Consider the following 14,159-nt stretch of genomic DNA (forward strand, 5'->3'; position numbering starts at 1 on the left):
GTACATATTTCATAGACAAATCACTTATAAAGTCTAAAAAAAATTATTTCTAAGTTCTTAAGTGTTCCATCAATAAATAATTCTTCTTATCTCTCAAGGCATGAATATCTCGCAACACACTCTCTTTTATTGGAATACTTTTGCCAAAGCCCCGGGGTGCAACAAAACCTTTTTTTTAAATTAACAATATTTTTTCCCATACCGACTCTCATTTCTCGAGCTAACCCTTCCACGTTTACTTCTTGATCATCCCATGGTGGGACACAAAATTTCCTGACATATCACTGATGTTTTCTTAGAAAATTTTATGTTAATCTCGTCCTAGCCCATTCACTTCGCAAGTGTTTTACCTTACGTCAAGTCCCCTGGAAGGATGAAAAAAAATTCTAACAAATGTTTTCAAACATTTTTTCTCTTAGACTTTGTTAGTTCTCCAACCTAGGCCCTTTTTAATTGTTGAAACCTAACTTCGACTCAAGATATCCTTCATGGGATGAAATGACCATTGTTTCTACATGGAATGATCTACACATGCTCTTATCAGATGGTACCATCAGTCACATTACACCACGTAAATATTTGAAAACTAGCCATATTATTTGTACATAGATGATAAAATTCTTGACAAACAATTCTTTGTCTCATCATGGCCTTCTTATAGGATATTATCTAAACCTGACCTTACTCCCATGATGCCAATTAGGGTTACTCTTGACGAATAATTAATCAAATTGTGAACTTTAATATTTCGTTTAGTAACGACGTCTCCGTAAGTAAATATAGGTCATTTCAACTTAAATTAAGTTTATCCATTGTTCATGTCAGTATCATCCTACATACAACCACTTATTGTTTATAGTTAATATCCTTCATTTCAACCTTAGTTTCAATAATTCTCTTCTTTCATAGCTCTAAATAAGCCCCAAGCTGCTAATTCTTTCATCACTCCGGTTCTTCTCCTTGTTACAATCACTTCATTTTGCTAGCTATGCAAGAAGGTTGAACATGGGGATGAAACCTAAAAAGAAGTTGTGGGTGCAAAGTCATTTCAACCAATCCTTTAAGTGGTAGATCATAATAATTTGAATACATTTACATTTCAGACACATTAATCACTAAGCCCACTGGTAATAGAGATAGGTACCCCTTTAATTCCTTTGAGACCACAATGTTTGATAAGGGAAGGGATGTGCATGCCAAAAAGACCCTCAATGAGGAACCAACATGGAAATTCAAAGTAGATGAACTCTACTTCCTATCATATGGGTCATTAATATAAAATAATGTGTAGAATGGTTTCGATGACAAGGACCCCACACATAGAGAAAAATAGAAGAGTACGTAAAAACGAAAATGATATATTATATTTTTATAACTTAATTAATAAATTATCTTTCTTCTGAAAATCTTTTATTAGATTATTTAAATTTTATATAATTTTCTTTCGTTCTTAATTCTTTTATTTTTAATATTATATGTGTTCATACAAAATATTTATAGTACTAATAATAATAATAATTATTATTATTATTATTATTATTATTATTATTATTATTATTATTATTATTATTATTATTATTATTATTATTTAATTTTAAATCCATAGGCAAGTTTGGAACCAAAATTGTTGTGTCAGACACTTGTTTATGGAAAAGCCCTTGATATTTGAATCTTTGTCTTTCTAGGAAAGAATACACGTTCTTAACTATTGGTCATTTTTTTATTCTCTATAAAAGTGTAATATACTTGATATATCTTATTAGATTTATGATTATAATATGATAAACAAATATTATATAAAAATAGGCACATGACAATTATTATATAATGTAATCATTAATATGTTTTAGTGATTAGCTATAGAACGACTCTAACATGATATTTATTTATTACATTATGATATATAACTAATAATATATGATAGGTATACTATAGAAATTTTCCTCAATTTTGAGAAGATTGTGTAAAATTCTTGAGATTTTTTGAAATCGGTAGGAAGAATGAGTCTTTTTGTAATTCTTTCTCATTTAAAATGTGTTTATTATGATAGACATGCCTCATATTAAGACTCTATCCTCAAATTTGAAGGATTTCCTACATTTTCGAAAGTTTATCCATATTAAATGTGTTTAAGGAGGTTGTTCAAAATTGATTTTTGAGAAGGATATTTAAAATAGATTTGGTGTCACCCCTTATTGTTAATTTTTGAGAGGGTTCTAAGATTCTACATCAAATTTAAGGAACTTTACATTATAGTAACCTATTTTGTTTTGAGGAGGTTGCTCAAAATTGATTGTATACAACCTCCTCTAGTTTGAGAAGGTTATTGTTGAGAAATTTAGCTACTTACATTCCATTATATTTAATTGTCAATCTATGGCCATAAAATTTTAGACACCAACATTGTATGTGTGGAACTAGTACACAAATGATCCTCAAGCTATGCAAGAACTTTTACAGTCTAATTCTCTAAGGCATGCATTGGCAATAAAATGAATTATCACACTAAAAATTAAAGGGATACAAATATTTGTTGGAACAATGAGCTTATGTTTTCAAGACAACTTTGTGGACTCCAATCATATTCATTTGTTTGTCATAAAATGATTCTATGATTAATTAAGTATCACTTTCATTCTTCAACGTTCAATGCCTAGCTTTTGTATGGGGGAATCCACACTTTACACTTGAAAGATAAAATTCAATTAGGAAGAAAGTGAAATGCTACAGGCTTGCGTGATCACTAGGATTACATTTACAAAAGAATTTTATGATCTCTGATCACAATACTTTTTTTTGCATAAGCATCAAATAGTTTTGCAATTCCTCAAAAATCACTTTTATTCATCAACCTTCAGTGCCTATCCTCTATAGGGAATCCACAACTCAATGATCTGTGTCATGTAACACATATCCACACAGTATTACACTTGTTGTAACCGCATACCCGACGGTCTATAGAACCACAGACCCGTGGCATCTAACCCCGATGGTCTCGACCTGCTCTGACCTGTTGACTAGACCATTTGTTCATTGTTCACCCTCTACTCACTGATTAAATTGAGAGTGTGTTGCTCCCGCGTTCTCAATTCCACTGTCACGCCTATCTACAACGCGTGAAGATATTCATTGGGGAGTGTTGTAATGTTGAGGACAATCTTCTTCAAAGTGATCACCATGACCTTATCATCAGCCAATTTTGTGCCTAGGGGTCCTTCGGGCAGCACGACTATCTTGAGATCCATTGTCCTTATAAACTTTGCGGCCTGACTAGTCCCTTTGTGTCAGGATTTTCTGTTCAACACCCACCTGACCTATGCTCACCTAAATTCGGCTGGTTTGGATCTACAGTTCGCACAAATCCTTCTGAATATTTCTTAACGAATGCAAGTGTTGTTGCTCAAACTGTTGCAATAGTTCAATAGTAGTGTCACAGAGCTTGTACCCGATCTCATTGAGATCACCCTCTATTAGCGTAATGGGATTCAGTAATGGCTTAGTCGCCTTCTATTTCTTCTGAGGCCCCTCCTATTGTTCTATGTATCTCCTTACCTACAATGGAGTGCTGTTCTCCTTATCACCACCACCTCCCTCCACTAACTTCTCTTCCTCATCAGTTTGGGGTGAAGAGGATTTACTGCTTCGCTCAGAGTCACGCTACTCCTATTCAGCCTACTAGTTTGCAGCGTGCTCCTTTTCTAGTCGGGCCTTCTCCTCGGCCTCCTTTCTTCGCTGTGTGGCCAGCTTCTCTACCGCTTATTTCATTACCTCCTTCCTCTTTTTCTCTGCAGAGCTCCCCGTGCCTTTTCTTGTCCTGTGGCCAAGTCAAATGGAGTATGCCAATTTGCTTACCAAAACGTGATGACCTCCTAAATTGCATCCTCTGTGGTGAGATACGAAAGATCAAACAACTTCTACTCCCTGTCCTTCTACGCATGGATATACATGCGGTGGAAGTCTGGCTTGAACTCTGTGTACTCTTATAAATGGTCATACATGGTTGGGGACAACCGTCGCCACTGGTTGATGGCCATGTGAATGCATGCCTCCATCAAAACCAAGTATATTTTTGTTTTGATGACCCGCGCGGGGTCCTTCGTGGCCCAAAAGGAGGCAAACTGTGCAGCCTCTAGCAAACCTGCCTCTAATGGGGGGAACTGACTGTCCTCCGGCAGCTCCCAAGCAACTAGCACAATAGAGAGTAGAAACCACACGTAGTGGAAGGTCTTGCTCTCATCTTGAGCCTCACAACAATTCTCAAGGAACTTGCTACATAGATAGTGTGACTAGTTAATCTACATGCCCTCTGTGCATTGTTCAACTAATGAGATCACAGGTGCCAAAACCTCATCTGTGAGGCACATTCTTGTGGAAATTTCTCATCGTCTTACAAGTGAGTATTTTTGTCGCAATTTAAACTGTCGGGTCAATGATGGATGTAATGGAGTACCCACGTGGCTTCTTGATAAGTTCTAATTTCTTCTTCATCTTTTCTACTGATTCGCGCTCGGCTGTATTTCTGCCAAACTCCACTGCCATATTCAATCCTTCATGCTGTAGGAGTGCAATTCTGTGGACGAGGATGTCCATGACGGGGATAGGTGCACCAAGCCATAAACACCCATCATGCACTAGAGTCAACAGTTTCTTTATACATATGATATTGATATTGGAGTGGTGGTAGTGGGGCACCCACAACAGGTTCAACAACCCCAATTTAGTTACTCCGCAGATCCACTCAACTGGCTCCAACGCCATGACATTGGATTCTTTGTAATATACCCATTGCATGTAATTCTCCACTGCGAGGTGGGGAAATCACTCATGGTTAGCTAAGTCCCAATCCTCCATATTTAAATGGGAATCTGTTCCAGGCACAGATCTTCAAAGGTGATGTTTTCTGGCAACAAGGGCATATGAATAATGAATTTCTTTGCATCTAGGTCCTTGGTGACCTTCACCTTTCCTTTACGCGGAGGGATATAGTCCAAAAAATTGGAAATGGATTCCATGCCCTCAATGTCTAAATCTTCAGCACCCTCTTCGGCCTCTAAATCCACAACCTTCTAAGGTTGCCTGTCCTTCTTTTGTGCCTAGGTGGCAGAGTGCTTTCTAGGTGACTCGTGCACTAGCACCATCCTTTTCTACTTGTCTTTCTTTGGCTTACGGGTCTCACGCACTGGTGTAGGCTTCAACCTAGGAAACCTCGATGCCCTAGGCAGAGGAGGCAGAGCCTCCATGCTCAAAACTTTTGGAGCCACTCCTTCGAAGGCAACAATTCCTCCAATGCTTGCAGTCTCTCCTCATCTTGACATAGTGCCACGAATAAAGTTTTGGGTGTCCTCGGGTAGATTATAAAACAAAGAGCTTATGACCAAATCCTCGAAAAACTTGCGACTAATAAGCAACAAATAGAACAACACAAAAATTATAAGGATGCAAATTTTTCCGTACTAGACAGCCATGCATTATTTATAGGGGATTTTGAATTCAAATTTTACTGTTCCCCCCAAAATCCATCCATTAATGTTGAAATGGTGGCAGATCTCCAAATATGTCATCCTTAAACGCCTCCCTACCGCTCCTCTTAACTGTCTCCTGGCTGTCAAATCACAGACAGTGGCACTAACAGTCATTCTTTGGCTGTGTTGCATGGTATTTCCCTCCATATCCTAGCTCCCTTCACGCCACTCTTGGTACTATGACATCACCCTTTTTTTCACAGCCCCTCTATCATGGAGTCCCCAAAACCAGGTAGTGTAGTTTATAGTCTCACACTCCCTTACAACTACCTAGAGCACTAAGACTGTGCTACCATCATGTAGTCATTAAGATAGATCTCCTACATATGGCTTTAATCAGCTTCCATTCACTTTTCCTAGGAAAGCTTATCCATTTAGCTTTCCGAGTTGAACCACACCCCCATCTGTGATTTCTTTGATGACTTATGGCCCCAACCAGTGCATTTGAAAGTTTCCGAAAAAATTAGCAAACTTACTATCATATAATAAAACCAAGTCATTTACCTTGAATGTGCACACCTTGATGTGTCGATTGTGCCATTCCTTTTCATGTTCCTTTTGTACTTTCTGATGAAATCTAGCCAAGAACCTATCCTCTTTGAGCTCTGACAATTGTGCAAGTTATTCTTCAAGGCTTCGCGGTCTGCCATGCCTGTGAAGGTTGCTATGTGTAGACTACGCATGATATACTCCATAGGCACCACAGCTTCTATGGCATAGACCAACTAGAAATTTGTCTGACCTGTTATTTTTTTGCAAGTAGTGTTATACGCCCATAATACTGTTAGCACGCACACGTCCCAATCATTCCGCTGTGCATTGCAAATCTTTTTTAGTGCATTCTCCAATATATTTTTGAAGGCATTCACTATTCCATTAGCCTAGGGGTGATATGGTGTACTCTTCTGATGATAAACTTAAAATTATTCTATCAATGCACTGATCATTTCGTTGAGGAAGTGCATAGCGCGATCACTAATTAAAACTTTTGGGTAGTCAAATTTGGTTAATACGTACTCAAACAAGGATTTAGTAGTTGTGGCCCTGTACAATCCTTCATAGGCTATGCCCCTGCCCATCTGGTCAGATACTCTGTCGCGGTGATGATATAGCACGCACCTGTTTTCTTACCTGGGGGCTTGATTGGTCCAACAAATTCAATAGACCATTTCTTAAATGGCTGTAACGACACTTAAGGATTCAGAGGCAGCTCATCCCTTCATGATGGTCAGCCTGTTCTTTGACAGGCTTCACATGCCCTGTAGTATACTTTTGTATCCTTGTGTAATATAGTCCACCACATCCTGGTGCATAGAATCTTCTACGCCATTGCCTTTCCTACATAATGCCCTCCTGCAGCCCCTCCATGAGCCTTTGCAAGGATGTTGTTTCTTTTGAAATTGGACACATACCATCGGAGTATCTCATATGAACCCATATTGTATAAATGTCCTACAATTACTGATAAATCAACCACGTGTACTACCAATTCTTTGATTGGTGTAACCTTATGGAGTTGTCGTTGTGGTAAAAAAATGGATAATATCTGCAAAGTGTTTGTCCACTACGTGCACTGGGAAGAGTTGTGTGTTAGGAATCTTTTCCTCCAAATTAGTAGGCTCCTCTCCCATGTTAATTCACAACAAATGATCAGGTCCTGCATTCGGCCTTCCTGGCTTGAAAATTACCTCAAAGTCATATTCTTGAAACAACAGGAGCCATCTGCATATCTTCCTCCCCAACACAATCTTATTGACTAGGTACTTCAAGGTAGAGTGGTCTGTGTACATCTTGAAATCTTTGCCCAACAGATAGTGTCGAAATTTTTGGAGCACATATATCATAGTCAATCCCTCGTGCTTTGTCGTTTTGTAGTTCTTCTCGGATTTTGATAATTTTATGCTTGCAAATGTTATGAGGTGATCCATTTCTCCTTCACTAGCATGTGTCAGCACTGCTCCCAACATAGTACATGAGGCATCAACATGCACATAGAATTCCTTCTTCCTATTCGGGAAGACCAGGATCGGCACGGTGACCATCTTTTCCTTCAAGACATCCAGACTGTGTTGACATTCTTCATCCAAACAGAATGTCGTGTCCTTCTTTAACAACTTCTCCATGGACGCGATAAACTAAGCATAGGATTTGATGAACTTTCAATAATATCCAATATGGTGCAACATTGCACGTAGCTATTTGAAAGTTGTCGGGTCTTCCAAATTGATTATTACTGTGATCTTTTCAGGGTCCACCATTAGTCCTTGCTTGCATACCACATGACCCAATAAAACTCCAAAGGAGACACAAAACAAGCACTTCTTTAGATTTAGAGTGATCTGATATCTTTGGCAGGTATCCAACATTAATTGCAGACTAGCTGCATGGCACTTGACCAACCCAAACACTATCTAGTCATCAAAATACGTACAATAATTTTTTAATAAATTCTTTCAATGCAACGATGACTGCGCGAGAGAATATCGCTGATGCATTCTTGAGACCGAATGGCATCATCGTATAATGAAAACACCACTGTTTCATCATGAAGGTTTCTTTACTCCTGTGTTCTAGCGTTATCTTGATCTGATGGTATCCATAGAATCCATCAGTAAATGAGTAGGCCTCCTGTCCTCCAACATTGTCCAGTACCTCAGCAGTAAGCGATGTCAGGAAAGGATCATGAACACAAGCATCATTAAGCTTTCTTAGATCTACGTAAATCCTTATATCTCCCTTCTACTTCTTTTCCTGAACTACCATTGGGCTCACCCAATAAGATTCCTCCACTAGTTCAATAATAACTGTCTCAAGAATCTTGTCCAATTCCAAACAACCCTTTTCTTTGTATTTGGGATTAAGGCGATATGGACTCTGCTTAATGGGATTCGCATCCAGTTTCAAAGTTATTTTCATCACTCCCAAATCACCTATGATGCCTTTCAAGTCCGAATATTTTGTAGGAAAAAGATCCTAGTACTGACAGAGTAACTCATCAACCTTATCCATTGTGGCATCATCCAAATAATCTCTGATCTTCACGTATCTAGGCTCCACTTCAATACCAATGTTTACCTACCTAGTTTTTAGTGGCGCGGTGATATCCGAGTTCACTGTCTGTGGAATTTCAACCTCATGATGGCCTTCCACTTATGGGATATTGATATTTTGTGGGTCCTCATCCTACCCTTCAACATTCATGTTATAGCATTCCAGCAGATGGTGCAGCTGGGTGCTCCAATCTGGTTGAACCAATTCCAAAGGATCCTATGGAATTTGGAAGATCGTTGCCTTAACTTCCTGAAGTGCTTCATCAATGCTTTCAAATCTGTCTTCAAAAGTTGAAGGTCATCATGAATCCTTCTCTTAATATGTCCCACTTTGCAGTGCCATGGCGGAGCTTCGTTTCAAAATACGAATTCATAGGGATTATATCCAGAGTGTGACAAAATAAATGCACCCATTCTCGTTGTGGCTCCATTCCATACACTTTAGTACATTTGGCCAAATTATCGCATGGATCATTCCTCCCATCATACTTTTTAGTTAACCATACTTTAGGATGACGAAGTCGCATCCTGATCATCCTCCTATAATTGCGCAACTCATTAAAGTTGTCTTTGCGTCTACCCCACCACCGAGCGAGCGTAACGCGCAGTGCCAAATCTAGCACCTAAAAGCGGTGATCCTATGGAACTTCTCTTTCAAAAGCATCCAAAAAATTATCTGCATCAGTTAAACCATGTTAATAAGGTAAATTTCTTACCTCCAATGACACACAGCGTAGCAATTTGGTCATTATGTTGCAATGTAGTGTGGATACATTTTACAACATGCTTTCCAATGTTCCATCTCTTCATTTGAATCTAAGGTATAGGAACTTTCGTGGTCCCATGGAATCCTCCATCAGTCGTCGGGTTAACCCAATCTTGTTCTCACACTGTAATCTTGTATATTTGATCCAAATCATCATCACTTTCCTCATATTTGCAGACCAGTTTGGTATAAGGCGGTCCTTTTGCATATTCCAATAGTACTACAATGTGGAGTGATTTTATTTCAAATGACATCATCTACTTCTTCAAGTTGACAACCCCATTCATATCAATAGCCGAATCTATTCCAATGAGCATGGAGTATGGATTGCTATCATTAACAATGTCTATTACTTCAAAATTAGCCAGCGCACTTGCACCTTCTATATCTATGGTAACTCCCAGCAATCCTCCGATGGGGATAATCTTTTGCTGATTCGCCATTCTCAGTTGAATCAAAGACCACTGGAGTGCATGTCTCCCCATTCTCTCCCAGGTCTTCTTAGGCAATACGTTTACATTAGAACCCAAATCAAAAATAACTTGGTCCATGTCATAGTCTTCTATTTGTGTGGTAAGTCTCATCTCGCACCCTATTCTCACCTTATGCTTACTAATCTTTCTGACTATGTGGGGTCCATTACGAGCATTATCCTTACTGTCACACTTGTTTATCAACTCCTGTATTCGTTTCATAGCCTTGCTATCGTGCAATAGTTTCATACAAGTCTCCAAGAAGGTGGTAAGAATAGAGAAGTTAACCTCTATAAGCATGTTGGTCTCTGATAGTTTGTTCTAAATCCCTAAGTTAGAGGCTTCAAGGAAGCTTTACTTTGCTTCCATGAATGTTTGCTTCACACACTCTAGATCAAAACCAGTGTCCTTTTCTGGGGTCTTGGGGACCCATCCACCTTCTTCAGGCTTCTTCTCCCTTATTGTCACCGACCATGATCCCACTTCGCGTTACGATATTCAAATTCATATCCTCTTTGCGGGGCTCGTCCCTCATCATCTATAAGTTCTATGTAGGATGCTAAGGCTAGGATTTCTTCTTGTACATCTTGGCCATCAGCACAGGACAATTTTCGATTGTGGTGTCAAATTGAGTGCAGTATTGACATGACAGACATGTTTGATTCGTACACTCCCGCGCATAGTGTCATGGAATTCCGCAATTGTAGAAAATGACCCGACCACAACCCCTACCAGGTCCTCCTCGTCCTTAGCCTTGTTCGTGTCCTTGATATCCTCAGCTCACTCTCCCAATTCCATGGTATGGAGGCTGAGTTTCTGCTCACATTCAATACGTACTTGTCTTCTCCATCATTAATTCATAGCTTCGACAGTGGTGCTCATCATGGCCTACTGATCTACAGAAGTCAAGAACAATTATTGTGGTGTCTGTACAAAATTTTGTATCAAATGACAATTATATGTGGCGTATTTCCTGACCACTTGACAAATAGAGCACCATAGTATGGTCCCCATACTTCGTCCTACTTGAGCTTCCTGCCTGATGGGCATCGGCCATCCCCCTGTAATATAGTTTGCGCAGATAGGGAAATGATCCTTATCATGCCCTTAGATATTACGCTTGAGGCAACATACTTCTTTGCACACCTTCTTCCTAGCATCTTTTTCTTTTTTGAAGCTCTGTAATTCGAAATAGAGTTTTTGAAACTGTGAATGAATTTGTTGGACTCCCAAAGACGCATCCTGAATAGGTTTCTCATGTATAAATTTTGAATAATAAACACATATTCAACAGATATTATCCTGATCATGCACTATTGCGGAATACATGCACAATACATAAGTTCCTTTATGTTGATCATCAATTTAGCAGCATAAAAAACAATGAAACATCAATAGCATGCACACCTTAACACAATATGTAACCCGGGGAAAGCTTATAGCTGAAAACCGCACACTATTTATATATTAATGATTGAGAACATGTAACATTACATAGTACAATACTCCTCACAAGTATCCAGCACTATCTCCACCTGTTACACACAATATAGCTCAAATCTTATCTCCAAATCTCCTCCGTTGCTTGCCTGCCTCCACTGCACAATCCTGCAAGAGAATGAATGAATCCAAACTCGTTCCAAGTTCTATTTACCATGGAAAATCACTCACACTTGAAATCATGTGAGCACGGGCTATATTACTGGGCATTCTCATGGGCATACTCAATACATTGCTTGTGCAAAGTCTCATGCACAACTATAGTCACAATTGATAGCAATCTCAACCTCTAACACCTGTCTCCACTGAACTGTACATGCACTGAGTTAACTGATGTATTCTTTAGTTGCATTATGAGTTAATAATTAGTGAATTAATTAATAACTAAGTCACACAACTCATCACTTACTCTATTGGCCAATTAGACTAAATACAACTAGTTCAACTAAGTCAAACTGAACACAACTCCATTAACTCCACATCCAACTCTACCAAACTCAACCACATGAGTTCTAATTGATGTCCTGCATGCAATAGCTCAAATAACACATAAGAAAAGCGTATTTCCTTCTGACAACTACATGTGCCACATCTATATTTTTATTTTTATTTCGTTTTTATTTTGCTATTTTTGTTTTCATTTTTTATTTTAGTTTAACTTTTAAAATGTTTACATTCCATTAATCTTTTTATTTTATTTAAGAAAAAATGCTTATTTTTTTATTTGGAGATTACAACATCTCTACTATATAAGTGAGAGAGTACCTCTTAAACAAATATTCTAATAATTAATATAGTTTGCAAAATGTTGTAATATATATATATATATATATATATATATATATGAATATTTATTTTATAGTAAGGTTGTTGATGGAAATGTTTTTAAAATAATAAAAAAGGTATTTAAATATTATTTTAAAAACCCATTTTAATGTTTTAAGGTTAATATTTTGTTTTAAATTAATTAAAAAACATTATATAGAAAGCCCCTCTTGGTTTGGAGATGTAAAATCTCTATTATATATATTCACACAAATTACATTCATATATCTACAAGTAAATAATATATATACAAATATAACAAAGAAAGATTCATAGACACATAAAGAATAGATTCATACACATAGAAAGAATACAATTATGCAACACACATACAAGTGTAGCAAAGAATAGATTTATACACACATGAAGAATACATTCATACACATACAAGGAATACAAGTAAAAAAGACACACACATACAAAGAAAACAATTATGCAAGGCACATAGGTGTGGCAAATACATACAAGTGTAGCAAAGAATATATCCATACACACATGAAGAATACATTGAGACACACACAAGGAATACAAGTATACATGACAACATATACTAAGAAAATAATTATGCAAGGCACATACAAGTGTAGCAAAGAATAGATTCATACACACATGAAGAATACATTCATACACATACAATGAAGAATACAAGTAAACAAGACACACACATACAACGAAAACATTTATGCAAGGCACATACAAGTGTAGTAAAGAATAGATTCATATACACATGAAGAATAGATTCATACACATACAAGGAATAATACATCCATACATGTACAAGGAATACAAGTGTAGCAAAGAATAGATTCATATACACATGAAGAATACATTCATACACATACAAGGAATACAAGTGTAGCAAAGAATAGATTCATATGCACATGAGAATACATTCATACACATACAAGGAATACAAGTAAACAAAACACACATACAAAGAAAACAATTATGCAAAGCACACATACAACCAAAACAATTATGCAAGGCACATACAAGTGTAGTAAAGAATAGATTCATACACACATGAAAAATACATTCATACAGATACAGGGAATAATGCATCCATACATGTACAAGGAATACAAGTGTAGCAAAGAATAGATTCATACACACATGAAGAATACATTCATACATATACAAGAAATACAAGGGTAGCAAAGAATAGATTCATACGAACATGAAGAATACATTCATACACATACAAGGAATACAAGTAAACAAGACACACATACAAAGAAAACAATTATGCAAAGCACATACAAGTGTAGCAAAAAATAGATTCATACACACATCAAGAATACATTCATACACATACAAGGAATACAAGTAAACAAGACACATACATACAAAGAAAATAATTATGCAAGGCACATACAAGTATAGAAAAGAATAGATTCATACACACGTGAAGAATACATTCTTACACATAAAATGACTATAAGTAAACAAGACACATACATACAAAGAAAACGATTATGCAAGGCACATACAAGTGTAACAAATAATAGATTCATACACGCATGAAAAATACATTCAAACACATACAAGGAATACAAGTAAACAAGACACATATGAATGTAACAAAGAATAGATTCATACACAGTTGAAGAAGACATTCGACATTCATACAAATGCACGAAAGAAAACATTCATACACATACCAAGAATACAAGTAAACATAAGACATACAAATGTAGGGAATAATGCATCCATACTTGTACAAGGGATACAAGTGTAGCAAAGAATAGATTCATACACACATGAAGAATACATTCATACATATGCAAGAAATACAAGGGTAGCAAAGAATAGATTCATACGAACATGAAGAATACATTCATACACATACAAGGAATACAAGTAAACAAGACACACATACAAAGAAAACAATTATGCAAAGCACATACAAGTGTAGCAAAAAATAGATTCATACACACATAAAGAATACATTCATACACATACAAGGAATACAAGTAAACAAGACACATACATACAAAGAAAATAATTATGCAAGGCACATACA

This window comes from Pinus tabuliformis, chromosome 2_2, assembly GCF_031772625.1.
Source record: "Pinus tabuliformis cultivar Carrire ecotype Pingquan chromosome 2_2, CPIR1, whole genome shotgun sequence".
NCBI lineage: Eukaryota > Viridiplantae > Streptophyta > Pinopsida > Pinales > Pinaceae > Pinus > Pinus tabuliformis.